General features: G+C 48.6%; 1 long non-coding RNA gene across 3 annotated transcripts; it reads right to left on the bottom strand.

Annotated features, from left to right (window-relative positions):
* Positions 1-4,729: 4,729 nt before the first annotated feature.
* LOC122205397 lies at positions 4,730-12,269 on the bottom strand. Of its 3 annotated transcripts, XR_006196034.1 has the most exons (5): positions 11,198-12,269; positions 10,048-10,181; positions 9,548-9,786; positions 7,811-8,125; positions 4,730-5,898 (listed from the first exon to the last, which is right to left on the bottom strand). It is a non-coding gene; the product is annotated as an uncharacterized LOC122205397 (long non-coding RNA). The 3 variants fall into 3 exon arrangements; XR_006196033.1 differs by lacking the exon at positions 4,730-5,898 and having other exon boundaries at positions 5,924-8,125; XR_006196035.1 differs by lacking the exon at positions 4,730-5,898 and having other exon boundaries at positions 5,924-8,125; positions 11,371-12,269.
* Positions 12,270-26,732: the final 14,463 nt, after the last annotated feature.

The raw sequence follows: 26,732 nt of genomic DNA, 5'->3' as shown, positions 1-26,732 counted from the left end.
TATGTATTTGTTCACACCTGTTTGGGGAAGCTTACCTGCCTAACGGTGATTTAATGAGACCACTAGGAAAGTAACTGTGCATTTCCGTTAAGTATAATTTGGAAAGGACCTTGGTCCAGAGGCGTTTCGGTGACAAGACATAGTGAGACCAGGATGAGAAGGGCTTTTGTGCAGTTTGCAAAATCTCCTGGGGCACGCACTCTTTAAGCCCCAGGGATCACTTTTGTGACTTGGCCAAATTCCCATTTGCTTTTTGATTCCTTTTCACACATGGGAACTCTCCCTTTGCCCCTGGCGACCCCTCCATCTTCACCCTCTGCCGTCTCTCTCTGTGCCAAGAGTGACAGGCACGTACCACATCGAGTGGCTTCCTGATGGGCTCTGCCTCATCAGCAGGGGCAAGCAGGAGGGGAGGGGACATAGATGCCCCCCCCCCCCGCGCATCCCCCCGCTCCCCAGGACCCCCAGCGGCCACAAGGAGACTTCGTAATGATTTTATGTTCCTATGTTTGCAGATCCCATGTGGTGATTTGCAGCAAACCCTTCATGACAGTGTATTTTCGTGAAGAATCACAGGAGGCTTAAGAGGCTGAACTTTAGTTTAAAAGCCCTTTTGGCGGGGAGAAGGAAGCAGAAATACAGAAAACTAATGGTGACTTCTCTGATGATGAGGGGAAAGCAGTTAGAATCCATTGGATAAGAACCAGAGGACCATCCAACTGGGTACATGCAGTGGCTTTTCTAAAGGGCGCCCTTTAAAAAGTGGGCAGGGTGGGGCGCCTGGGTGGCTCGGTCGGTTGAGCCTCCAACTTCGGACTCAGGTCACGATCTCATGGTTCATGAGTTTGAGCCCCATGTCAGGCTCTGTGCTGACAGTGCAGAGCCTACTTCAGATCCTCTGTCCCTCTCTCTCCAACTTGTGCTCTCTCAAAAATAAATAAAACATTAAAAAAAAAAAAGTAGGCAGGGAGTAGGCAGCATAATCAGTACCTGGGGGGGCAGAAACCACAATCAGTGTTGTCCCTGTGCACGAAGGGAGAGCGACCTCTGTGTTGGGTGGGGTTTCGATTCTCCAATCTCCTCCAAGGCCATTCGGCCGCAAAGTCTGAGAAGCAGAAGCATCACCTAAGGCATCTTCACAGAGCAACTCACCCCCCAGATGAGGAAACTACGCATTGCTAATACATTCTGAAGATCTGGGGACACATTTGTTGTGTCACCATTAAATGTTGTCTACATGTAAAACTGTAATTTCTTTTGTGCATTATTTAACCATTGTTTGAAGACGTCTGTGCGCTGCGAAATGTTTGTCATTCCAATATTTAATTAAATTTCATTTCATGGTTCAAAGCATTCCTTGATTTGACTCGTCTTTTTGCAGAAATGATCAACCCCACTTTTGCTTTCTAACTCAGTTACAACTATGCAAATGTTTTGATTAAATGATAAACTAAACAGTTTTGCCAGAAGCAGCTATTTCCACAGGAGGCGACGCCGCTGAATTAGCCAAGCACAATGGAATGATGCCAATTTCTGGCAGATGTAGGGAATCTAACGGAAGCGTCCAAATGTGACGATTATCCAGCAATCCAAAAAGAAGGAGAAAAAGAACACCTGCCCCCCCCCCAAAAAAAATCCCAAGAACTAAGAAAAAGTTGGCAGGCATGGTCACAGGAAGTCCTGGCCTATTTGTTTTATTTCACTCATTTCCCACCTAAATGGTCGGGCACAGAGGCAGCCTCAGTTTACACATCCCCAGACTGGGATTCCAGATTTGTTCTTTTCCCAGTGGAATTTACTTTCCTATAGAAACAGTGTTAAATTTGGCGGTTGGTGTCTCAGGCCAGCCGGTAAGACATTTTGGCATCCAGGGCACCTAGGTGGCTCATTCAGTTGAGTGTCTGGCTCTCGATTTTGGCTCAGGTCATGATCTCGTGGTTCATGGGTTTGAGGCCCGCGTGGGGCTCTGTGCTGACAGCGTGGAGCCTGCTTAGGATTCTCTCTCTCTCTCTCTCTCTCTCTGCCCCTCCCCTACTCACGTGCTCTCTTTCTCGGTCTCTCTCAAAAAATAAACATTAAAACAAGTTTTTTAAAAAGAAAGAAATTTTGCAACCCATATGTAGTTAAAACACTTCGCGTTTGCAATGAAAAGTATAGAAAACAAAAATGCAGCAACATTGGCAGTTCAGAGAGGAAGACAATAGAAACGAGGAAACTAATGAAAAATGTAAAACGTCCACCATGCTGTAAGTAAATTATACCTCGAATATTTGAACATGGAAGTTATTTCCATTTTTAATGGTAAACAGTGCTAACAATTGATACAGCCCTGTATCTACTTTTGTAGTCTTTTCAATTGTTTTTAAACGTTTATTTGTTATCGAAAGACAGACAGAGACAGAGCGTGAGCAGGGGAGGGGCAGAGAGAGAGGGAGACACAGCATCAGAAGCAGGTTCCCAGGGTCCGAGCTGCCAGCACAGAGCCCGATGCGGGGCTCAAACTCGCAAACCACGAGATCATGACCTGAGCCGAAGTCGGACGCTTGACTGACTGAGCCACCCAGGCGCCCCAACTTTTGTACTTTTTTCAAATCATTTTCCTTTTGATTTTGTAATTAAACATGTATGCAGACAACACAGGAAATCCTGAATGACACATTCCCGTCAAAGGAATTGCACGGCAAAAAAAAAAAAAAAAAAAAAAAAAAAAAAAATCACAAAGTCAAAGGACAAATGACCAACAAGGAAATACATTTGACATATAAGAATTAATATCCACAGCATCCAAAAACCCCTAAAAATTAATAAGAAAAACATTTTTCAATCTCAACGCGAAATAGTCAAAGGATACGAGTAGACCGTCTTGAGAAGAGGAAATATTAGTGATCCGTAAACATAGGTAATACCCAGAGAAAGGAAAACTCAAATAATAGTAAGATACTAATTTCATCTGATACCTGTGTTCAAAAATAAGAGAGGGACGCCTGGGTGGCTCAGTCAGTCAAGTGTCCGACTCTTGATTTCAGCTCAGGTCATGATCTCTGAACAGAGAGCTTTCTGTCTCTCCCCCACTCATGCTGTCTCTGTCTCTCTCAAGATAAATAAATAAACTAAAAAAAAAAAAAAAAGAAGAAGAGAAAGCAATGTCCCCTTCCCCCCCCCCCCCCCCCCCCCCCCCCGCAGTGCTGGCAAGGATTAGGGGAGAGAGCTTCCCCACTTTGTTCATGGGAACAGGAATGACTACAACCATTTCGGGAGGCCATCTGGCAGGACCTACTGAAACTCTACGGTATCGATACCCATTTTAATATCAGTATCCATGAAAGTATTAAAATACACTTACCCTTTGACTGAGCAGTCTCCCTTCCCGGAAACCATACTATAAAAGGAGGGTGTCTCTGGCCACACTTTTTGCCAACAAAGAAGTAGGATAAAAGGCAATTTGCAGACAAATGTATTCAGTACGAGTCCAGTTTTGAAAAACATACAATGGTTTTGTAAAACATCACCTCGAATATGTAAGAACATGGTGAAAAGTGTGGCTGTTGGCCTGGGCGGGGTGGGAGCTTAACTCGAAGAACCCAAGCCTCGATGACGCTGATTTTGACGATTTTATTGTGCACAAAGATCACTTTGTGATTGAATTCTTCTAAGGAGCTGATTAGTGTGGATGTGAACGGTGTGCAGGTTACAGGGCCCGGAGGCTTCATGGTCACCCCCAAAGGGGCACATGTGGACAGATGTGCAGGGAGACCACTGACTGCCTGTTTGCAGAAGGGCCGTGGGGTGTGGGCTGGCACCGCCTCCCTGGCTAGAAGACCTGTTGTCCTACATCCAGGTCCCTGTTCCTGTCCCTCTTCTCCCAGAGTCCCCTGGGAGTCGTCCCTGCTGGTTCCTTTCCAGGGTTTAAGGCTCTGCAAAGGCCACGAGAGGCTCCAGGGGACCCTCCCTCCAGGGGCTGCAGGCACACCAGGTAGGGAGCTGATGCCTCCGCGTCTCTCCTCATCACCCCCTGTCCTGTTTCCCTGACCCGCTCATGACCGCTCTACCGGGATCTGCTGTCGTATGCAGGGCTGGGCCCAGCCCCAACAGGATGAAGACGGAGCCTGGGCACCAAAGTCCTCACCCTACTCAAAATCTGAAAGCCTGGAAGCTGGGGGGGAGGGCCCACGTTCCTCCATCACGGGTGGACACGGCAGGTGCAGGAAGCAGCAGGGACGGGGCACGGTGAACACAGTTGTTTCAGTGAAGACAGGAGGAGTTTGCTTCTTTTTTGTCTGTTTATTATTTTTGCATTTTTATTCACGTTTTATTTATTTTTATCTCATTGCAACGCCAGTACAGGTAATCTTCATTGTAATATTAGTTTCCGGTGTACTGACAGTGATGGAACACTTTCTTTCTTTTTTTTTTTTTAACATTTATTTGTTATTAAGAGACAGAGCGTCAACAGGGGAGGGGTGGAGAGAGAGCGAGACACAGAATCGGAAGCGGGCTCCAGGCTCTGAGCTGTCAGCACAGAGCTCCATGTGGGGCTCGAACTCACGGACCTCGAGATCATGAGCTGAGCCGAGGTCAGACACCCAACAGACTGAGCCACCAGGCACCCCTGATGGAACACTTTCATATGTGGCCCTGTGCTCATCTCACGTGCTCTCCTTAATCCCCATCATGCATTTCCCCCTCCCACCCCCCCACCTCAGTTTTTTCTCTACAGTGAAGAGTCTGCTTCTTGGTTCGTTCCTCTTTCTTTCTGCCCCCTGCCCCCCACCTGCTTCGCTCATTTGTAAGGAGTCAGCTTCTTGCTCTCTTTCTCATTCCCCCTTGGCAGGTGGAGCCCGGCCGCCCGCATGGCTCCGCTGAGTGCAGGAGGGACGCCTGGGTGGCAGTCACTGGAAGCACAATATTCTGGGGTGACATTGGTGACCGAAATTAATTCCCCAGCCTGGACTCTTAAAACTCATGATGCATATCTAAACGAGAGACTCCTGCAGCCTCTGACCTTGAAGTGAAAACCCCAGAACAGCTAGGATGACTCACCCTTCAGAGTCTCCAGCCTGGAAGGAAACAGTGAGAGGCCTTTGAAAGACCCTGAAAGTATCTTTAAATAAAAATGTCTCCTTCTCTGTGTGTCAGCCGTGTGGCTCATCAGCCACTTTTCCTGGAGCTGTGGGGCTGCGGACAGCGGTCCCCCTGACCAGCCACCTCCATCACGCTCCATGAAGGGCTCGCAAGGATGGACCCCAGGCTGAATGAGTGACAAGCGGGACTCTCCTTCTAAAGGCAGGTCACACCCTCTGGAACGAGACCGCACCACTGAGTTCGAGTTCAGCCACAACCGTGATGCTCTGGGCCTCGGTTTTGTCGACTGAAAATGGGCCCAGTAAGCACGCTTCCATGAGTCATCTCCTGCGAAGCACTCAGCCCCAAAGCGTTCCAGGAGCCATTCTTGTTTCTTCACCGGGAGCGTATTTGCCTGCTCATTCGCGGCCACAGGTACCGGATGTGTGTGGCTAGGATGCCCTTGTCATTGCAGGATGTTCCATGGACAGCATCGTGCTCAAGCTAGGCAGCGTGACAGGGCAGGCAGGGAGGTGACCCCCCGCATCGTGGTTTCAGGATGTGGCGGTCTAGGGGGAATGCGGTCAAGGTGATGACCGTGGAGGAGGTGGCTTACACAGAGATATTATATGGATATGCTTTTGTCCTTCTGCAAACGCGTAATACCACAAACGTGTCTGCCTTTGAATACAACTTGTGTTCAGTTGGCATGACTCACAAGCCCTACAATCTTCTTCCTCCTCCTCCTCTTCCTCTTCGGTGTTGCCTCTGTCTTAGGTCATCAGTAGCCTTATGCCCTCTGCCACCGAGCCTCTTTCTGTGGCTCTGATGATCTGCCTGCAATAATGCATAACACAATCGGATGAATGGTGTTCCTAAGTGTAAAATCAACAGGTTCTTTTACGTTAAAAAAATTATACAAATTCTTGAACCTATGTGGGTGTTGTTTCCAGGCACTTTTCTCGATAAAGAACTAATGAGATGAATGGAAATTGATAGAAAGTAAGTAATCGATGGAATAAATACTGGTTTTACTATAACCCAAGTTCCTTTATTAAAAACAAGAAAAAGGGTTGTAGAATAACATTCAAAAGTAAAATATTAATAAATGAATGCATGATGTTTGGTTGGATCCCAGATTTAGAAAAATACAAGAACAAAAAGCAACAGCAGCAAACCCCAGCCCCAAAGGACATTATCAGCACAAATAGAAAAATGTGACTATGGACCATCTATTTAGGTAATGGCATTATTTCAGTGTTAACTTTCCTGAGTGTGGCAATTAATTGATTTTTTTTAAGAGACAGATGCCAAAGTATTCGATGGTGAGGTGTCATGATGTCTGCAATTAACTCTCAGATTGTCCATCAGAAAAAGTACTTATGTGAGCGTATGTGTGAGAGCGTGTGCGTGAGTGTGCGTGTGTGTGTGTGTAATTTTTGCCTGTGGACATAGGCATGTGTGTGTCACATACCGATAGATCTGGAACAAGCTTGGAAAAACATTAACAATTGGTTAATCTAGGTGAAGGATACGTAGACATTCATCCGATTATTTTCGCAACTTTTCTGTAGGTTCAATATTTCATAATAAAAGGCTGAAGAGAGGCTAAGGAATTTTTTAAATGACGTGGTAAGAGTATATTTCCATTTAAAAAAGGCCACGTCTCTAACCTTTCAAAATCAACTGGTGGGTAAACATCACTTTGTATATTTGAATTCCTTTGTTTCCAGTGGAATATTTTCTCCTTCTTTTCAAAATATGGGTCCCAGTTTACTAAACTGGATATATTTTGTGCTTGCATTTAAAGTGTACCGTCCCCTAGTGCTTTTGTATAAACTTATTTGCGAATGAAATCTTAACTTTGGGGATAAAACCTCAGCATGTCCGACTCAGACCCTTGGGCATCTCAAGGACAAATTCCGGTAAGTTCTGTCATCCCCTTCTGAGGGGCCAATGCGCTCCCACAGCCCAGGGGGACTTCCAATATTCTACACACATGCTGAGGGGCACCCAGCGGCGACACGTTTTGGCCTCATAGACAACACTGGGCCACAGGGACTGTGGAGAAGGATCTCTGGTCCTGGTACACACACAGGTTAAGAAGACTTCTCCCTTCCACGTGCATCACTTAGGATTCTTTGCCGCATGTGACGGAAACCTTGGTCAAAACTGGAGTAAGCAAGGACAGGAAAGGAATGGCTCCATTGCTGCAAAAGAGGAGGAGGACAGGCAGGTTCCATTGCTCACAGCACAAGGACTCCCTGTGGTTCTGCCTTCCCTGGAGCTCCATTCCCAGGTCCTTGGCCAAGCATACCAATATGGCGGCCCAGGCCCTGGGGATCCATGGAGGAGCCTGAAGAGCTGTTTCCCAGGGGTTCTGGGAGAGGCCGCCCTGGGTCTCAGGGCGTCACGTGCCCACCTCTGATCCATGAGGGAGGAGGCCGTTGAATAAAAAACACAGCCGTGAAAATGCCCTGAGCAGATGAAACCACTTTGGTCATACAAACAAAGCTTAATTTAGATTATTTTGCAAGACTGACTGGACCTGGGTCAGTCCTTTGCGCCTCTGGAAGTCACAAGCAAAACTTGAACTGTTTCCCAAGGTTGGTATGAGGTAACCACTGACCAATTCCCTATGACTTAAGAAAATTCTAGCGTTAGGACCAAACCCTGGAAGAACACACAGCCACTGTCTTCTCACCATATGAGCTGCTTTATAAGAATCCACCCCCGAGCCTCATGCTACCTTCCGGTTTGAGTGCTCCCGGTTTGCAAACTTCCTTTTTGGTGTGTGCATGATAAACTTTTACTAATTGCTACCACGGTGATTCACTGGTTTTACTTCTGTTATTTCTGAACCTTTGACAAAGTGAACGCTCTCGCTCCCGGATGCCGTGTTCGCTGGAGGAAACGGACGCACACAGTCACCCACTCCACCATCCAGTGTGCTGAGGTCAGGACCCGGCGGTCCCCAAGTGTCGGCCAGCAGAAGTGGGGTGCATGACGTTGGAGTCCCGTGCCTCCCCAGAAATCATCCAGATGACTTAATGGAGCATACGACCTGGGATAGAGAAGGAAGGGAGTTCAAGAAGGAAAAAGAAACATCTTACTGTTCTTTCTCATCTGAAACATTGTCAATCTGCAATAATCCAGATGCCCTCTGGGTGGATAGAGGACCCTCTTTGTTGAAGAGCCTCATCTGGCTTAGAGTTGGAACAAGAGATCTGTTGGAACCTCTTTCAGTGTGGACACACTGCAATAGAAATTCACTAACATTTCTGGTGTCCCACCCTGATCCCTACCTCCTGTGTCCTCCAGGAGCTCCTGATGGATGCTGTCTGGCTGGAACAATAGGTTTCTGGCATGGAAAATCTGAACAGGGGCCCAGGGACGACTGCCCTCAACTCTGTCAACTGCATTCCCTGAGAGAGCCCAGCAGTATGCTGGCTACACTTGGGATGCAGGGAAGGGGGCTTGGGGGGTGTCCAAGGTCAGTTCCTCCCAAGTCCACCCTGAGACTAGGGTCTGAGTCCAAGGAATGTACTAGGCGCTGTTCCCATCAAGCCCTGATAAGGAGCGCAAGTAACACAGAAGAGAAGCAAGCCAACGTGGGGTGTTTTACTGAAGTTATTGCCATGGACAGTGCTGAATCAACCCCGTCGGTCTTGAGATGGGTGGAAAGTGGACAACACACCCTAGCCTTGTCCCACCAGAGGGTCAAAGAGTCCAGGACCTTAATTTACCAACTTCTGTGGGTTCATGAGTTCAAGGTTATGCCTGGGGTCTTCAACTCCCTGCCACTTTGCATCAATCCTATGTGGGGGTCAGGCCCATAGGGTCCTCAGATGGACTGGTGTGGATGCTTCTGTAAGAACCCACCAGGGCACATGGCTTCGGTGACTGCCCGGGAGTAGGGAGGGCTGACTCAGCTGCAGGAGATGTCTTGTTAGGTGCTTGTCGGAAATAGTCTAACAGTCCCCCCACGAAGGGCTCATGCCCCAGGGCTGCCTTTCAGGTCCCCTGAGGGGGCGGGAACACCTGCTCTCACAGGCTCAGATGTCACATAATTCACAAGGAGCCAAATGAGATTAGAAACTGTAGGAGAGGGCAGGACGCAGGGCTACCGAGTACTGTAGCCACCTGGCCGTCTCAGCGGGGACATGGCGACCCTGCCCAGCGTTGGTCCCGAAGAGGTTCAGCCCACACATGGTGGAGAGATCGAACGGCCAAGCTGAGTGAAATCTTGAACATGTTTGCTTTCCTGCTCGACGGGGTTGCTGAGGTAGCAGCCACAAGGGGAAAGAGGTGCTAAAGGCAATACGTTCTTATACAATCGGGGCACCAAACCCAGTCTGGTAAAAGAACTTGGGGCCAAGAAGAAGGAGGTCTGGGTGTCTCTCTATTTACCGTCAAAGTACACAGAGCGGAATACTAGAGCCCTCTAGACAGACAACTGAGTTTAAAGCTCACCTCTTGTACTCACCATGGATCTTTGGGCAAAGGATATTCATCGTCTCTGAGCTTCTATTTTCTCATGTGAAAGCTCAGGATGACACAGCTTATCTTGCAGATTTGTCCTGGGGGTTACACGGGATGGCGCGAGGCACTCACGTTACGGGGACTCGGTCGCGGAGGTATCGGCTGGCTCGGCCCTGCTGTCACTAGACGGGCGCCTCGTCACAGGTTTTATAACTGCGTTACATGTCAATGACCCTGTTATTTCTGTAAGAAGGCCAGGGGAGAGGAAGAACAAAGAGGAAAAAATAGACACTCACAAGGGAAGAAACTTAAATCCCCCAGGGAGACAGTCGACTCTGGGCAAGCTATTAATACAGGAAAGCTCTCAACGTATGTGGAGCGTGTCCATTTTCTTGGCGTGAATTCAATTTGGTGTCCTCTCTAGTGGAATGCTAAGTGGACGGGGTGGGAGAGGCATAGAAAGGCCAAGAAAAAGCTTTTATGGATGAACCCCTTCCCACTTACCCAGAAAGACCTGAGGAACCGTCGGGGCCTGAATCAACAAGCCAGCTCAGCAGCTCTCCACGTGAACGTCTTTGGCTGCGGCCACAAAAATCTTGACTTTGTGCTCAAAATAGAGCACTGATTCAGAAGGCTTCCTGATAAGAGACCAAAATGAAACAGTAAATTGTACTGTCACAAAAGACAAGGGAGGGTTTTAAAGCTCTATTTTGGGGGCCCCTTCTCTCTTCCCTCTGCAGGCTGAAGTCATTATCTGCAGTGTGGGCCTGTGGGCTCCCAGCCCGCGTTCCGGCGGTTCTGGGGGGGACAGGAGCTTACTCACGTGGTGGGAAAGACTGATTGCTTGGTGTGCTTGTTGTTCATGAGGGCTCAGTGGCTGAAGACCTTTATTGTTGTTGCCATGTAAGACCTTCAGTCATTAGGCAAGCTGCGGGCTCTGGAATAATCTATTTCGGGACACTTGATACAGAATGGAGTTATGTGACAGCCCCACTGTCACACCCAGAAATTGGAATTTGGAGGCGAAAGCAATGAGCCGGTAGTAAGTTTCCTTGAAAACTAGCCTTTGTTGATAGGACACAAAGGCTTCGCCTTTGCGAACAGCACAGTAGAGAAATCTGCCTCTTGCCACATATCCCTGCGGGTCTGTTTCTGTCACAATGGGATGGAGCTGACTGTCCTGCAGCCTTAGAATGTCCCCAGAGACAAGACCCCAGGCCACCTTCCCCATGGGGTGCTTGTCAAATACAGCCATGCCGATGTGGCGCCCGGGTGGCTCGGTCAGTTAAGCATCTGACTTCGGCTCAGGCCATGATCTCAAGGTTCACGAGTTCGGGCCCCTCACTGGGCTCTGGGCTGACAGCGCAGAGCCTGGAACCTGCTTGGGTTTCCGTGTCTCCCTCTCTCTCTCTCTCGGCCCCTTCCCTGCTCTCGCTCTGTCTCTCTGGCTCAATAATAAAATAAACATTAATTTTTTTTTTTTTTAATACAGCCATGCCCACATAATCAGGTCATTTCGTATTCCCAGCACATTTTTAAAACTTTTTCATTTTGACGTCATTTCACGTGTGCAGAAATTTGCAAGAGACGTAAAAACGGCCCCCCCCCAAATGCCCTCCACCCAGATCCCCCGGATGTTAGCATTTCACCACACCTGCCATACTATGTGCTGTAGACGCAGAGCATTTCTCCTGGGCCACTTGAGACGGAGTTGTAGCTACTGTCCCCTCTATTCTGAAATGTTCCCGTGTGTCCTGCCTGGAGGCATTCTTTTACACAAGTACACACACACGCAATGACAAAACCAGAAACTTGACACGGACGTACTAATTTCACAGAATATCCAGGCCTTCTTCAAATGTCACCAGTTGTCCCAGCAATGTCCTTTAGAGGAAAGGACAAAGGAATCCTCGTCCAGGATCACACACTGCATCCAGTTGCTGGTTCTCTTCGGGCCCCTTTAATCCGGAACAGCCCCGCAGGTTGTCCTGAGATCAATATTTTTAAGGAATACAAGCCGGTTACTTTGGAAAACGTCTCTCCCTTTGGACCGAAGGAATGAATTACCCAGAACGTCGACTTCCGGCAACGATCAGAGTAACGATGGATTCGGATCGTCATCGGCGGACGCCAGAACGTGCAGGTGACGGTTCGACAGACTTAGCACGTTCACGCTGGCCGCGAGCTTCACCCCAAGAGCCAGCGCTCCTGGGTTACAAGGGGAGGAAGACCAACGTCAGGGCGGGGAAGCCTGGCCCGCCCGCCTGAACTAGGCCACGGGACGGAATCGGGGATGCGCTGACTTCAGGCACCTGCTGATGCGACGGGCTGAGAAAACAGGGCACTTGACTTCGGTCGGGTTCCCGCCCGGAATGCAGAACCTGGATGTGTTCGTGACCGCCCAGGTGAGCGCAGCAGAGCGTGAGCCCGGCGTGAGGCCACGTAGGGCTGCGGGCCCTTCCCGGATGAGGGGCGCTCTCGCCCTGGGGCCCCACTCACCCCGCGAGCTGGGCAGAACCCACCGGAGCTCCAGGCTCAAGAGGGGCCTTCCCGGGCTCCCCCTGCCCGCACGGGGCCCCCTTCCTCTAAACTCAGGAGGAACTCGCCAGCCCACCTATTTCCCAACAATCCTCGGCTTGGACTCCCTGTTTCATATCCTCCTTTTCCCACGGCATCCTGGAGACCATGAAACGCTTACGGTTTAATTAGCACCGTCAGGGCCAGCGTCATCCGTGACCCTGACTCAGCTTCCCCCGTGGAGCTGCGCGACTCCCCACCACATCCTTCCTTCTGTTTTCTCTCCACTGTGTTAAGAAAGAGCGTGCTCTGTTGGCTGAGTGTTAAGGGTTTCTCCCGAGCGAGCCATTGCTCAGGTACTGACTGCTCGCTCCCTCCTCACCGGCAGCTCCGACCCCTGGCTCAGCCTGGTGGGGATGCTTGGGGTCATGGTGGGGGGGGGGGCTCATTTCACAGAGCAGGGGGCGCTACCGGGCTCAGGGGAGGGCGGTTGATGGTCCCAGCCCTCCTGGAATATACTCGGGGAGGGGAGCAAGCTGGAGGTTAGCAGGCAGAGGGAGGTGAAAAGTTATTTGGGGGGTGGGCATGCAGGGTGCCGTGGAGCCCCCCGCGGAGATGCCCTGGGGGCAGCTGGCTGTTTGCACCTAGAGCTCAGAAGGGAGACCGGGCGGTGGGCGGAGGGCGAGGGAGAGCGCTGCTGGTGGACGTCACACGGGAGCAGGTGCAGGATGAGAAGAGCCCTCCCAGGAAGACGAGGTCCTGCAGAAACTGTCCCTGTAAGGACGCCCGGCACCTCATTCCCTTTCTGTGTTGTTTTCCACGGGGCTTTCCAACCATGACCAAAGGGACATGGGGCTTGAGTTGAGCTGAGAGCTCGTAACGTGACCTCCTGAGCTCAGCTACGACGTTCGAGAGCCCCAACTTGGTTTTGAAAGCTCCTTCCCCTGCGTCTGGTTGACTGCTGCTCCTTAATCACGTTCAGAGAATCCGGGACGGACGTTGTGGTCACGTGGACTTTGGGAGACGGAAATAGGACTCTCCGGCTCCCTCACCTGCTCCTCTCCGTTCCCCGTCGTCGCCAGGCCCACGCCTGGTCCACCGGCCACGCACCAGCCACAAAAAAATACGCAGACACAGGCCGTCAGCGCCTCATGTCAGAGGTCTGAGGGCGGGCACGGTCCCCCTCCCCCGCCCCCGGTCTTCTTCTTTGTCGTTTATGCCACCTCCCCCCCGACCCCTTACTAGTCCCCGTTAGCCAACGGGCCGTTTTAGGGTCGTCCGGCAGGAATATAAACATCCAGAGAATTTTCTGCAACAACAAGAAGAGATAATATGTCTGAAGCCAGCAGGCTAGTTGTGTTTAGGAAAATCACCATGGGATTTAAGATGAGGCCTTGATGTAATGCAATTGGTGGTTTATGAAAATTCCTTCAGACGAACCTCGGCCTTATAAACACGACCACATTCCTTGCTGGTGAATAACAGGCAGGGCCCAGTGGGATCATTTTTAAGTGTTCCATTTCACTTTCTACCTCTTATGGGGGGAGGGGGGCCGGGGGGGGGAGGGGGACTTCACAGCCACTGCTTTCTGTGGATGCCGTTTAAGGCTACAAGTAATAAAAGGGAAAATCCAGAAATAATTTGGGAAATTAGTCATCTGTCTTCAAACTGTGCTCAGTTACAGGGTGGTGTTCCATGTAATGTCCTTATGGATCTGAAAAAAAAAAAAAGTAGGAGTCTGGAAGGGTTAATAATCACTTGTATAAGGGTCAGAAAGGTCCAGATTCATGTCCAGAAACAAGGGTGGGGGGGGTGGGGAGAAAGTTCCCATTTGTGCAACTGTCAGAATAATTCCCATGATGGAAAATTATGTTCTGGGAACTGGGAAAACATCTTGACTTTCTCTACGGTTACTAGTTTTATGATGCTAAATGCCAATAATTATGCTGTACTAGATGATGTTTAACGTGGCTTATTTAAAAACAGGAACACAATCTATTGAAAGCATTTCCCAGTGCACACCTACACAAACGTTGCTAATATCCACTAATAAGTGCCTCTCTGATTTTTTCAAAGTGTCTAAAGGAGAATTAAAACGGGAAAAAAGTAGTCTCCAAATGTTTCTTATTTCTTTGCCAACTACTATCATGATCAGTTTAAGACAGTGAATTTTCTCTTTGATGTTCTGTTAGAAGGTACCTCTTTTTTAAAAAAAGTTTTTAATGTTTATTTTTGAGAAGGGCGGGGGGCAGAGAGAGAGGGAGACACAGAATCCAAAGCCGGCTCCAGGCTCCGAGCTGTCAGCACAGAGCCCGATGTGGGGCTTGAACCTATGAACCGTGAGATCGTGACCTGAGCCGAAGTTGGACGCTTAATCGACTGAGCCACCCAGGCGCCCCTAGAATGTACCTCTCAAAATAATAGGGGCTCTGGGAGGATGGGATGGGAGACCTGCTTCAGAAAAGAAAAGACGAAAAGTCTTTGGAGTCCTAAGGAATCGGCATGGTCAGCCCTGGAGAAACCTCGGGCTTAGTTAACAGGCCACGTCAGATTTTCCTGCAAACCTCCCGGCCTCTGACGCCGTGTTCCTCAGGCAATCAAATAGCATTTGGCATCGATGGAAAGTTCTTTTTGTCTGAGGACAGGAGCTCAGAGAGAGTCATGCAGTTGGACCGAAGGGGCTGCTGAGGTTTTAAAGACTAACAATGTGCCGTAGGGAGCAGCTACTGCACGGACAGGCAGACACCCGGGCTGCAGAAACACATCTGTGCGGGTAGGGTGCCTCTGGTCACAAGGTAGGGAACACTCAAAAGCAGTTTAAAACCAGTTGAAGAAGCTCACGCTTGTGCGTGCTCATAAATCACCAAGGCTCGGGGCGCCTGGGTGGCTCAGTCGGTTAAGCGTCCGACTTCAGCTCAGGTCACGATCTCGAGGTCCACGAGTTCGAGCCCCGTGTCAGGCTCTGGGCTGACGGCTCAGAGCCTGGAGCCTGCTTCTGGTTCTGTGTCTCCCTCTCTCTCTGCCCCCTCCCCCGTTCATGCTCTGTCTCTCTCTGTCTCAAAAAAAAAAAAAAAAAAAAAAAACGTTAAAAAAAAATCACCAAGGCTCTGGTTAAAACGCAGACGCCCGCCCAGCAGGTCTGAGCGGGTTCCGGATCCCAAATTTCTAAAGAGTTCCAGACGGTGTGGACACCTGCCGGCCTACGGGCCACCCTTGGAGCAGCAACAGTTTAAAATCCAAAATCCCAATTGTCTTGTACCCCGAGAGGCCTGGAGACTGGACGTTCCCGGGGTGGTTTCCAGGCTTCGTGCCGAGCCCAGACTCACCTCATCGCCCCCTCCCGCCACCCTCCGTGGGGGTTTCTCCCTTCTCGGTGGCAAGTGTCACATCCACACACAGCACCTTCGTTGTTGTCAGAGACCAGTTTTCCCTTCTTCTGCCTCCCGCTGACTTCCCCGTGGCCCCGATTGCATTACACCCACATCCTACCTTCAAGAGAGGCGGGAAAAGCGTCTCCTCGGCATGGGCACCTGTCCGTGGAAGGCAGCCTCTGGCAGCAGAGCCGTGGGCATAGGCCCATAGCAGAGCCGTGGGCCCAGAGCCGTGGGCATAGCCGTGGGCACAGCAGAGCCGTGGGCAGCAGAGCCGTGGGCATAGCCGTGTCGCAGTTGGGTCCCGGACACGCAGGAAGGAAAATCAAAGTCACGTAAAGCATATTTGAGGGGTTTTCTAAATTCTCAAGTTGGTCAACATACAGTGGTAGTTTTGGCTTCAGGAGTAGAACCCGGGGATCCGTCACTTATGTGTGACACCCACGCTCATCCCAACAAGTGCCCTCCTTAGTGCCCGTCCCCCATGTACCCCACCCCCACCAACCCTCAGTTTATTCTCTGCACTCAAGAGTCTCTTATGGTTTGGTTCCCTCTCTGTTTTTATCTTATTTTTGAGATTAAAAAAATTTTTTTTTCTTAACCTTTATTCATTTTTGAGAGACAGAGACAGTGTGAGCTGGGGTGGGGCAGAGAGAGAGGGAGACACGGAACCGGAAGCAGGCTCCAGGCTCCGAGCTGTCAGCCCGGAGCCCGACGCGGGGCTCGAACTCACAAACCGTGAGATCGTGACCTGAGCCGAAGTTGGACGCTTAACTGACTGAGCCACCCAGGCGCCCCCTTTTTTTTTCAGATTTTTAAGAACAGGTGTGCTTTTACCTAGGCAACTGTATTATATATAATGTTACCTAGCAGTTGGAGATGGGCTGCTAACATATTCTCTCTGATAACCACCAGCGTGTGGTTGAATCTCTTGAGATCTGCCACTCTCACCTGCACCAAGAAATGATGCCACCCTCCTCTCTAAATGCGATTAGAGTAAGTCGATTTTCTGTTAAATTATCCAGCTAACATTTTACTTGAAAGAGGGGCACATTTGGGGGAATGTGCCCCTCTTGAAATATTGGACTGGCAAATGTAACCTGGCAAAGTGACAGCAAATATTCCAACTCCTTGCAATAATAGTAGGGTTTTCCTATGGGATATCCTGTATATATCCTATCCTATATTTAGGACACTTAGGTCAGATTCCATGACAACTCAAGTTCGTCCTGTGTTACTAACTGTTACATAAAGAGGATGAAGACCATTAATTAACATTAAAATAATTCCACAATTTTGGCACAGGTCTAACCCGTGAACAAAGACATAAAGCAGGAAGAATTTGGTGCCGCAGGAAAATGGAGTTAATTTTTCTATAACAGCAAATGTGAATTTCTCTCTTGTGGTTTCACCTCTCACTTGGTTAGGTCTTCATAGAAGAACTTTCGATCTGTCATCTCATTTTCCCCTTATGTAAAAAAAAAATCTTATTTTTGCTTCTTTCTACAAAATTATTAACCCCATTTCCCCAACTCCAGAAGCTAATCTCCTTTGCCTAAAGTCAGTTAACCAGGAAGGAGAGATCCCAAAGTCTCCCGTCCTGGAACCTAAGTTATTTACAGCCAACCACCAAGGACTCCTAACTAATGATAACATCTTTCTCTCTATTTAAAATTTCTCTCTATTAGAGGATTTGCAGATCCTCCACACAATAATTTTCTACAGCCAGATCTACGCTGTGGCATTTTTAAAAAAAATTTTTTTTAATGTCTATTTATTTTTGAGAGAGAGACAGAGAGCGAGCAGGGGAAGGACAGAGAGAGAGAGAGGGAGACACAGCATCGGAAGCAGGCTCCAGGCTCTGAGCCATCAGCACAGAGCCCGATGCGGGGCTCGAACCCACGAACCGCGAGATCATGACCTGAGCCGAAGTCGGATGCTCAACTGACTGAGCCACCCAGGCGCCCCGAGGCTGTGGCACATTTGATAGTATATTGTATTAGTAACAAATATTCTCCACATGCCAGTATGTAAGAGTAAGTAGCATTTACTTTTTACATGGGAAAAGCAGTATGATTTGGAGATATGTATCATGAAACAGAGTCCATTTGAAAAGAATTTTATCAAGCTCATCGCACCCAAGAAAGAATAGCTAGAAGCAGATTCTGTTCGGAGAGCAGGTGACATTTCCTGGGAAAAATTGCATCATCACCTCTAATTCTGCTCTCTAGAGATAACCATTATCCACATTTGCTATGTACATCCTTCTGGTTTTTTCCTATGCATGATTTTGTATATATGGCCATTTCTCTTTCCATAAAAATGGTGTTAAACTGTATATACTGCTTTGTACCCTGTGTATTTCATGTAGAGGTACACCGTTAACATTTTCCCATGTCAATAAATATTCTTCTATGGCTTAAAAAAAATCTTATTTTTTCTTACGGTAGACTTGTGTAAGTATACCTGTCAGGAGCAAACAGCAGCCAGAGTGACTCTAAAATATTATTTCCTAAAGAAAAACAATTACATGATGATATTTTTGTAGTTGAAAGCATGGTGTCCTTTAAGGTATTACTTTGGGGGACCGCGTATTTTTCAAACGGTACTGAAATCGCTGGAAATAGGTTGAGTTTCTCTTCGGCGAGTCCATTGATACCGTTTTGTGGCCAATGTCTAGAACTGCAATCACGAAACCAAGATGATTTCATTTTGTTTGCAAATGCTTTGCAAAATAAAATTATATTTGTCCTAACTTTTGAAAGTGTCTATGAAATAAAATGACAGAGCATGTATTAGTTTTCCGGCTTTATGGAAGCATCAGCCATAAATAAAAGTGTATGTTTTAGAAATGTGCAATGTGCTGATTTGATGGTGCCCCTTCTTCCAACCTCTGACCATCCTCCGACCTCTTTTCCCACTGAACCCTTTGGAACCACGTTTTCTCAGGCATCCTCTGCTTCCAGGACCACCTGGTCAACACGCATGCTCCTCCTTCTAGGCTTCTGCTTTGACCTCAGTGATGGGGCTCAGGAGCCCATGGGCCACTTCTTCCTCCATTTGGCCAAAGAAAAGCTCAGGGCACCCGGCATCTCTTGAAGATGCAAAACCAGCATGGCAGCCGTGCCCTCTTCCAGGATGCACCAAAGTGGTCCCAGGATGAGTGGAGTAAAACCTTGGACGCCAGGGAAGCTGCCACGGCCCTAGAGAAAACTGAACCAGACCCCTTTGGATCTGCACACCCAGGGGTCTGCCCGCACAGACCCCCACGTCTGTGACTTCAGAGAACTGCTTTCTGGATAAGGAGGTGAAACTCATCAAGAAGACGGGCGCCACCTGACTCACCTCCACGGGCTGGTGGCCCCCAGGCTGGGCTGGTGGAGTATCTCTTGGAAAGGCTCAGCCTTGAGCATATGTAGGAGCCTCTGATCCTTGAAGTCCCCTCTGGCATCCCCCTGGTGTCAAGGCTCCTTGACACCTCTCCCTGTAGCCACTGGCAGCTTTTTGACCACCCCGGAGTCCTCTCCCAAGCTGTGGACCAAATGAAACAATAAAGCTTTTTCCAGTTAAAAAAAAAAAAAAAAAAAAAAAAAAAGACAAAAACCCGCATATAAGTGGATCCGTGCAGTTCAAACCCATGTTGTTCAAAGGTCAACCGTACTTATTTCCAATTGGACCACTTGCCTATTGGTGGAAAAATTAAGGCAGAGTCTCAAAATTCACTTTATAACACAATTAAGCTCTTAGACCCTGATAATGATGGAAGGTTTGGCATAGAGAATAACGGCTTTCATAGGTGATGTCTCCATCATAACTGCAGGCTGAGATATCCCGAGGATTCCAAGAGAGGCCCACGGGATTGCCGATGGGGGATGCCATTTCCATGAGCACGTTGTCGGCACTTTCCATCAAAGCATGATTCTTCAGGCTAATAAACCAGTAAATAATGTCCTAATGAAAGTTCTCCTAAAGACAGAAAGAGATCGTGAAGGTAAAGAAAACCCCGAAGCTTCTAACTGTACGAAATTATACCTAATCGTCTGCTGAGGGCTTCATAAAATTCACGCCTAAGCTTTCTGTTTACTATTTTTAACTGTACATTACCTGAAATACATTTCATTAACTGGTCTCTTCTCTTCTAGCTGATCGCGTTAAGTAGCCCGGGTGCAGGTGTTTAATGGCTGGTTCAGACCATTTTGCTGTTTACCAGGAGCACTTAACGTCTGAGTGAGTCTTTTCAAGGCTCTCCTGCGCTCTCTTCCCCCGTGCGTGCCAACGCCCCCCAGTTAATCCCCTCCCGACGATCAGAAGCAGCCATCCACCGTGTCTCTTTCTTCCCGTGCTCACCTGTTTCCCTCTTTCGAGCCCAATTACCAGCTCTCCACGAAGACTCAAAGGGCCCTTGTATAGTGACAGCACTTCAGCCTCGGGGAGAAATGACAGCCGACCTCCTAATAGAGCCAGAAGAGAAAAACCGCACGGAGAAAATTGCAAGGACTTTCTCACAGTATCACCTGGGCTTCCGAGCACCTGCTCCGGGGCGGGCACAGTCCCAGCTCAATAGCCACGCCCCCGATAAGCCACGTGTCCGTTGTCCACTGCTGTCCACTGCCGTATCCGGTGACTTAATGATCAACAGCCACTGCGTGGTTCTTGCTCCTGCAATCTGGGCAGGGCTGGCTGGGGACAGCTTTTCCCTCCTCTGCATTACACGGTGGGGGGACAGCTTGAGCGGGGGCCAGAAGACCCGCTTCCAAGATGGCCTGTGGGTGCCGGCTTTTGGCTGAGAGTTCTGCCACGGCTGTCTGTCCACCTCAGCCCTCCTCTGGCGGCCTCCCCTGTGGCTGTAGGGTGGGCTTCTCGCAGCACAGTGGTCTTGGGGTATACGACTACCGACTTCCCTCAGAGCCCCACGTGAAGCTGCCGGGATTTTTTAAGCCTTAGGCTTGGCAAAGCATCACTACCCTCTCTTGGTTAAGGTGAATCACAAGGGCACCAGATTCCCCAGGGGGAAGCTACATAATGGTATAAACACCAGGAGGTGTGACGGTTTCAGACTACCATACCATCTGAATCACCAAGAAAAGGTGATTCAGGCCCACAGGCTACCGGAAAAGGCAGGTTTATGTGTATTATAGTTGGATGTTTTTTCAACCAAAATACATGAAAATTTTCTTTAATGTTTATTTAGTTTTGAGAGAGATATATGGAGCGTGAGCGGGGGAGGGGCAGAGAGAGGGAGACACAGAATCGGAAGCAGGCTCCAGGCTCCGAGCCGTCAGCACAGAGCCCCACGGTGGGGGCTCGAACTCACGAACCGTGAGATCATGACCTGAGCCGAAGTCAGACGCTCAACCAGCTGAGCCACCCAGGCACCCCCCAAATGCTTACATTATTAAATAGAATTTACTGTTTCGGGGGCCACATTTTCAGGACCTTTGTGGCTGAATGGAATAACTCCGCTCTTACTGACTCTGGACGTGAGACATCGCTGTATGCTTCACCCTATGTGTACAGTTTGAGATTTGTACCTTTTGGTTGATTGGCAAATGAGCACAAGTTTCAGTGGAGAGGACCCCCGGCTTGGCCCACCCAGTATCAGGGCCAGACACGGCCTCGGTGGACAGCAGAGAAGGCTAGTGGGCCAACTACTGGAAGGAAGGAGGCCCCAGCACTTACTTCATGTGCTAAGCTCGATAATGCAGGTGGTGTTGGGAAAGACCAATCGGACCAAACTGAGGGTTGCAAGGCAATAAAAGAGGAAGGTGGGGCACCTGGGCGGCTCAGTCGGTTAAGCATCTGACTTCAGCTCAGGTCCTGATCTCACCGTTCGCGAGTTTGAGCCCCACATCGGGCTCTGTGCTGACAGCTCAGAGCCTGGGGCCTGCTTAGGATTCTGTGTCTCCCTCTCTCTCTGCCCCTCCCCCGCTCACATTCTGTCTCTCTCTCTCGAAAATAAACATTAAAAAAAAATTTTTTTTAAATAAAAGAGGAAGGAGACAAAGTGGGCAGCCGAGTAGAAGCAGCTGACTGTTGCTCTGCAGGATAGAAGAAAAAAGAAAGCTATGGATCTTCTTGTCAAATCGAAAGAGCTACACTTCTTTTCCTTGAAGGAAGGGTTTGAGCTTCACGCAAGAAGGCTGATAAGAATTCTTGTGTAAGGGCGCTGAAGCTGTATGTTGAAGGAAAGGCCTGGGCGTTTTATTGCCCTGTGTCCCCAAAGGGGATGCCCCCCACCCCTCATTGAATGACACACTCAGGACTCAGACGGTGGTGTATTTTACCTGTGAGTATCTTGGGCCTCCCAGAGAATTTGTGCTTTCCAAAATTTTCGGGCCCTTTTTTTCCTAGGATGCTCAGTGGACGTTACATTATGGGCGCCATATTTTTGCCTCCTCCAGTTCCACTAATTCCATGGGCCAAACTGGCAAACATAGTTGGGCGAAGATTTAGTACTGTTTCCAGGTTTGAAGCCCTGACCAAGTGGGTAAACTTCTACTGTATATATGTTAAAATGTTAGGGTAGCCAGGACAGTTCCCTCGCTTACAGGGAGACTGAGCCAGAGGAGGAGAATGTTTGAAATAGGGATCATCACCGGGAAGTCCACGCGAGGGGAGCACCTCCAGGGGTCGGCCTAGGAGGGATGAATATAAAGAAACAAATCACGGAAGAAGCATGGGAGTGAATTAATTTTGGGGGGTGTGGGATGTGGGGAGATAGCATCGCTGCCTTAGGCATCCTTCTCTGTAGGGCTGGATCCTTTTGCTCGCCTTCTCCTGATGTAGCCACGAGTCTCTTGTGGATGAGGACCAGTAGGCAGAGAAGCTTCTGGAAGGACTGGCTCTGCTAAGGACCGGCTAAACCTTGACTGATACGTCCTTCAAAAATACAAACGACATCTTAGAGGTGATTTACCTTCAGCAGAACTGCATTACACGAAGCACTAAAGAAATTCTCCAACCTGAGGAGAAATGTCACGACTACAATCCAAAAATGATTTCCTCCAGAAAATAGAGCAGAGGAAACACTCTGGGAAGAGGGAATGACTTCATTTTATGAGGTCAAATAACCTTGATACAAAACTAAACAAAGGCATTGCAAGAAAATTACCGACATCAACATCCCTCATGAGCACAGACATAAAAATCCTTCACAAGAATATCAGCACACCAGACCCGGACGTTTATAAACAGGATGACACATTTTGACTATGTAGGGTTATCTCAGAAACTTAAGGGTGGTTTAATGTGTTTTTTTTTTTTGTTTGTTTGTTTAAATCAACCCGTGTGTTTTACCACATTAATAGGAAAAAAGCAAAAAACAATATAATCAATCTCAGTAGCTGCAGAGAAAGCATTTAGCAACATTCAACAGTCATCGGTGGTGAAAACTCTTCGCAAACGGGGAATCTGTCGAGGTTGAGTTGTAGAAGGAGGGAAACCAAACCTATCCCATAGCAGATGTAACGTTTCTGGAATGCACAATTTACCTAAGCGTGAAGCAGGGTGGGGGGAGGCCTGACAGAGTCCCAGAGCCTGTGACCCCGGGACATCTGAGTTTCCCAGCAATCTTGAGGCAGACCATGGCTTTCATGTATAAGCTCACAGGCCCACAACCCTCCGGAGGGATTTCCAGCCTGTTCCCAGAACGTGCTTGGCTAATGTTTGTAGAACTCGTGGAAGTTCAGTGTGAGGAGGATGGCTATGATTAGAAACCGGAACCTTTGAGGTCGAGGTAGCAGGGTGATTTAACCCAGGCAAGAGTTGAGGACTGGCCTCATAAGGCTTTTCACCGTGGGAGAGGAGCCCAAAGGGGACACTCTGAAGACGAATGGGCTGAAAGGGCACAAGGGGTTGGGTAGTACTTCTCCAAACGGTAAATGTCTCCTGAAACCCTGGTTCGAGAGCCACATGCCCCGTCCCACTGGGCACATCCGCATTTTGAGGTGAGACAATGGCTCCTGTTGGATGGTTGTTACCAGCTAAGTCTGAGAAGCATCGATGTGAAGATACACCAAAAAATACTTACGGCCGCAAGGCTCTCAGAAAGTTTTTAGAACAGCTAAGTACGTTTAGTTATTCTACTGTTACTTACACTATTTGTCTTTGATTTTGATAAATACCCTTTTTGAAGGACAATCTCCACTCATTCTTAGTGTCCTGAAGTGTTCCTTAAAAAAAAAATCAGGGGCACCTGGGTGGCTCAGTCGGTTGAGCCTCTGACTCTTGATTTCGGCTCAGGTCATGATCTCACAGCTCATGAGTTCAAGTCCCACATTGGGCTCTGTGCTGTTGGAGGGGAGCCTGCTTGGGATTCTCTCCCTCTCTCTCTCTCTCTCTCTCTCTCTCTCTCTCCCTGTGCCTCTCTCCCCTGCTCACACACTCTCTCTCTCTCTAAAATAAAAAGCAAAATGGGCACCTGGGCAGCTCAGTTGGTTAAGCATCCAACTTTGGCTCAGGTCACGATCTCACAGTTTGTGAGTTCAAGCCCCATGTCAGGCTCTTGTGCTGACAGTTCAGAGCTTGGAACCCACTTTGGATTCTGTGTCTCCCTTTCTCTCTGCTCCTCCCCTGCTCATGCTCTGTCTCTCTTTCTCTCTCTCTCAAAAATAAATAAACATCAAAAAAATTAAAAATAAATAAATAAAATAAAAAACAAAACAAAATACTTAAAAAAATCAGGATGTTGAATTTTGCAAAATTCTCTTGGTTTCCATAGATATGATCATATTTTTTAAAAATGTTGTGTTAAATTAATACAATAAATTCATTTGTAGAAATTACCAAGACTGAACCATCCCAAAATACACTTGCTTTAAAAAAAAAAAAAAAAAAGGATCTTCCTTTTTTCTTAAATGTGTATTTATTTTTTTTGATATAATGAGAGAGAGAGAACATGAGCAGGGGAGGGGCAGAGAGAGAGGGAGAGAGAATCCCAACTCAGGGCTGTATCTCACGAACCATGAGATCCTGACCTGAGCTGAAATCAAGAGCCTGATGCTTAGCCAACCGGGCCACCCAGGAGCCCCCAAATACACTTACTTGATGGTGGTTTGCTATATTTTTAATAAATAATACATATTTAAGATCTTTGCACCCCTGGCCATAAAGTTGGATCATCTGATGGTTAATTTCCTGTGCTATCCTTCTCAGGTTCTATAATCGGAGTTACGGAAGCTACAGTGGAAACAAAAATCCCCAAACTGTTCTCTGCACAAACATAAGAAAAATTCGAGTAATAGGTTTTTCTAGAACACGTGCCTCAACCGTGTGGGAGCAGGTGTGGGACCCTTCCCGTCTCTCTGCTTCCGGGTCTGACCGAGTTCGTCTCCGGGTTCGGGAACTGTGACAGCCAATGGCGGAGAGGAGGGCGGTGGCTTGGCGGGCAACTCCTTCTTATCACCCAGGAGCCCTGAGGCAGTATTTCTACCCACAGACTTCACGAGCTAAAAGATGACATCTACCACCCGATTGCTTTCATTAAGGCAAAACAAATAAATTCTCCCCTTTTATTAATCATAGCTGAGCACACAAAACTCGGTAGCAGCAGACACGATAACTCACAGCAGTAAACGCAGATAAAAGCAGCATCAGGCTGGCGAGGTCCCAGGCTCGTGAAAAGAAACAGGCCATTTCAGTGAGCCTCTGCGGCCTTATTATTTGTAAATGTTTGGTTCCTATTAAGCTGCGGGAAGCATCGCAAATAACTCACAGAAGGGTTCAGATCACCATCGTGGCACTGTGAAAAGTCGAAAGCCGCCACGTCGGGGAGATTTGGCAATTCTGTTCTTTTAAAAACATAACCTACGCGTGAGGGAGCCCGTCGGCTTCGCAGGAGAACACCCTCCAGTTCCAGCAGGATCGACACTGCTTTGGGCCACCGTGGCTACTTGAATAAGTGACGTTTGCACAGGCTGGGTTCGCGAGGTGCGGCTACAGGTGCCCGACGGGGTCCCCTCGTCCCACGCGGCTCCAGCTGTTGGCTGGTCACCCCTTCGCTGTTCCCACGGACTCCACGAGCAAACCATACCCGTCCCCACGGACCCTGACTCGTGCAGCGCTGACCATCTCCTGCGGCAGGAGAGCTCGGTCCACCGCCTCTGACTGAACCTCCGATACCCCTCAGCTACCGTGATGATGGTCACGACCGACATGACGGCAGGTGTTTCTAGAGGCGCAGTTTTGAAATTGGGCAGAGTTTAAGGGGGGCGAATGTACATCCTTCCTCCCTCCTCCTCTGAAGCTGAGCCTTCCCCAGGGCCAGCCATCCCCCGATTGCTTAGTTGGAAGGACTCAACTGCATTGCTCACAACGAGATTTCCAAAGACGGGAAAGGCAAGTTTACGTGAATGTTTTTACAGCTATGTTTGTTAACTGGAGCCTCCAGGGTGATGGCCATTATTGTGAGCAGTGCATCCCAAAGCAAGCAGTCACCTCTGTGTAGCCAGACACTGCTGTGTCTGTCCCCAAAATGCTCACCCCAGAAAGAGAGTATTTTAGGGGCGCCTGGGTGGCGTGCCCGACTTCGGTTGAGTGCCCGACTTCGGCTCAGGTCATGATCTCACAGTTCGTGAGTTCGAGCCCCACGTCGGGCTCTGAGCTGACAGCTCTGAGCCTGGAACCTGCTTCGGATTCTGCATCTCTCTCTCTCTCTCTGCCCCTTCCCCACTCATGCTCTGTCTCTCTCTGTCTCTCAAAAATGAATAAACATTAAAAAAAAATTAAAAAAAATGCTTTGAACTGCCATTATAATTTCTCATCGGACCTATTGATTATTTAGAAGTATAATTCTCATTTCAAATATACAGGAAGTTTTTTAGCCTTCCCTTTGTTACAGATTTCTAGCAAATGGGACTGCGATCGGAGAACACGCTCTATAATTACACAGTTCTTGAAAATGTGGGGAGACTCATTTTAAGGTCAGCATGTGGGCAATTTTTGTGACTGTTCCGCGTGTGCTTACAAATATTGTATATTCTGGCATGGCTGGATACGGCGTTTTGCTGTATTCTAATGATCTTAAGGTGTATGCTTTGCACAGTTTAATGTCTTGAAAATTAAGAGGCATTTTGTAACCAGAGAGGGGCACGCGACCCTCCGTGATAGTGCTGTCATGGCCTGTGTGTATACATGAACACACGTGTAACTTCCAACAGGCAGATCACGTAAGGGCCGTGTGAGGACGAAATGCGCGTCCATAGTCACCTCCAGATAGGAGGTAGCACCAGGGTCTTAGAGATGGCATCACGGGGTGGACAGTAATGGAGCTCTCTCTCCGGAGCACCATAACCCCAACCCTCC

This window comes from Panthera leo, chromosome D4 (assembly GCF_018350215.1).
Source record: "Panthera leo isolate Ple1 chromosome D4, P.leo_Ple1_pat1.1, whole genome shotgun sequence".
NCBI lineage: Eukaryota > Metazoa > Chordata > Mammalia > Carnivora > Felidae > Panthera > Panthera leo.
Note: the sequence above shows the minus strand (reverse complement) of the source record. Positions and strands in the feature narration are given on the sequence as shown.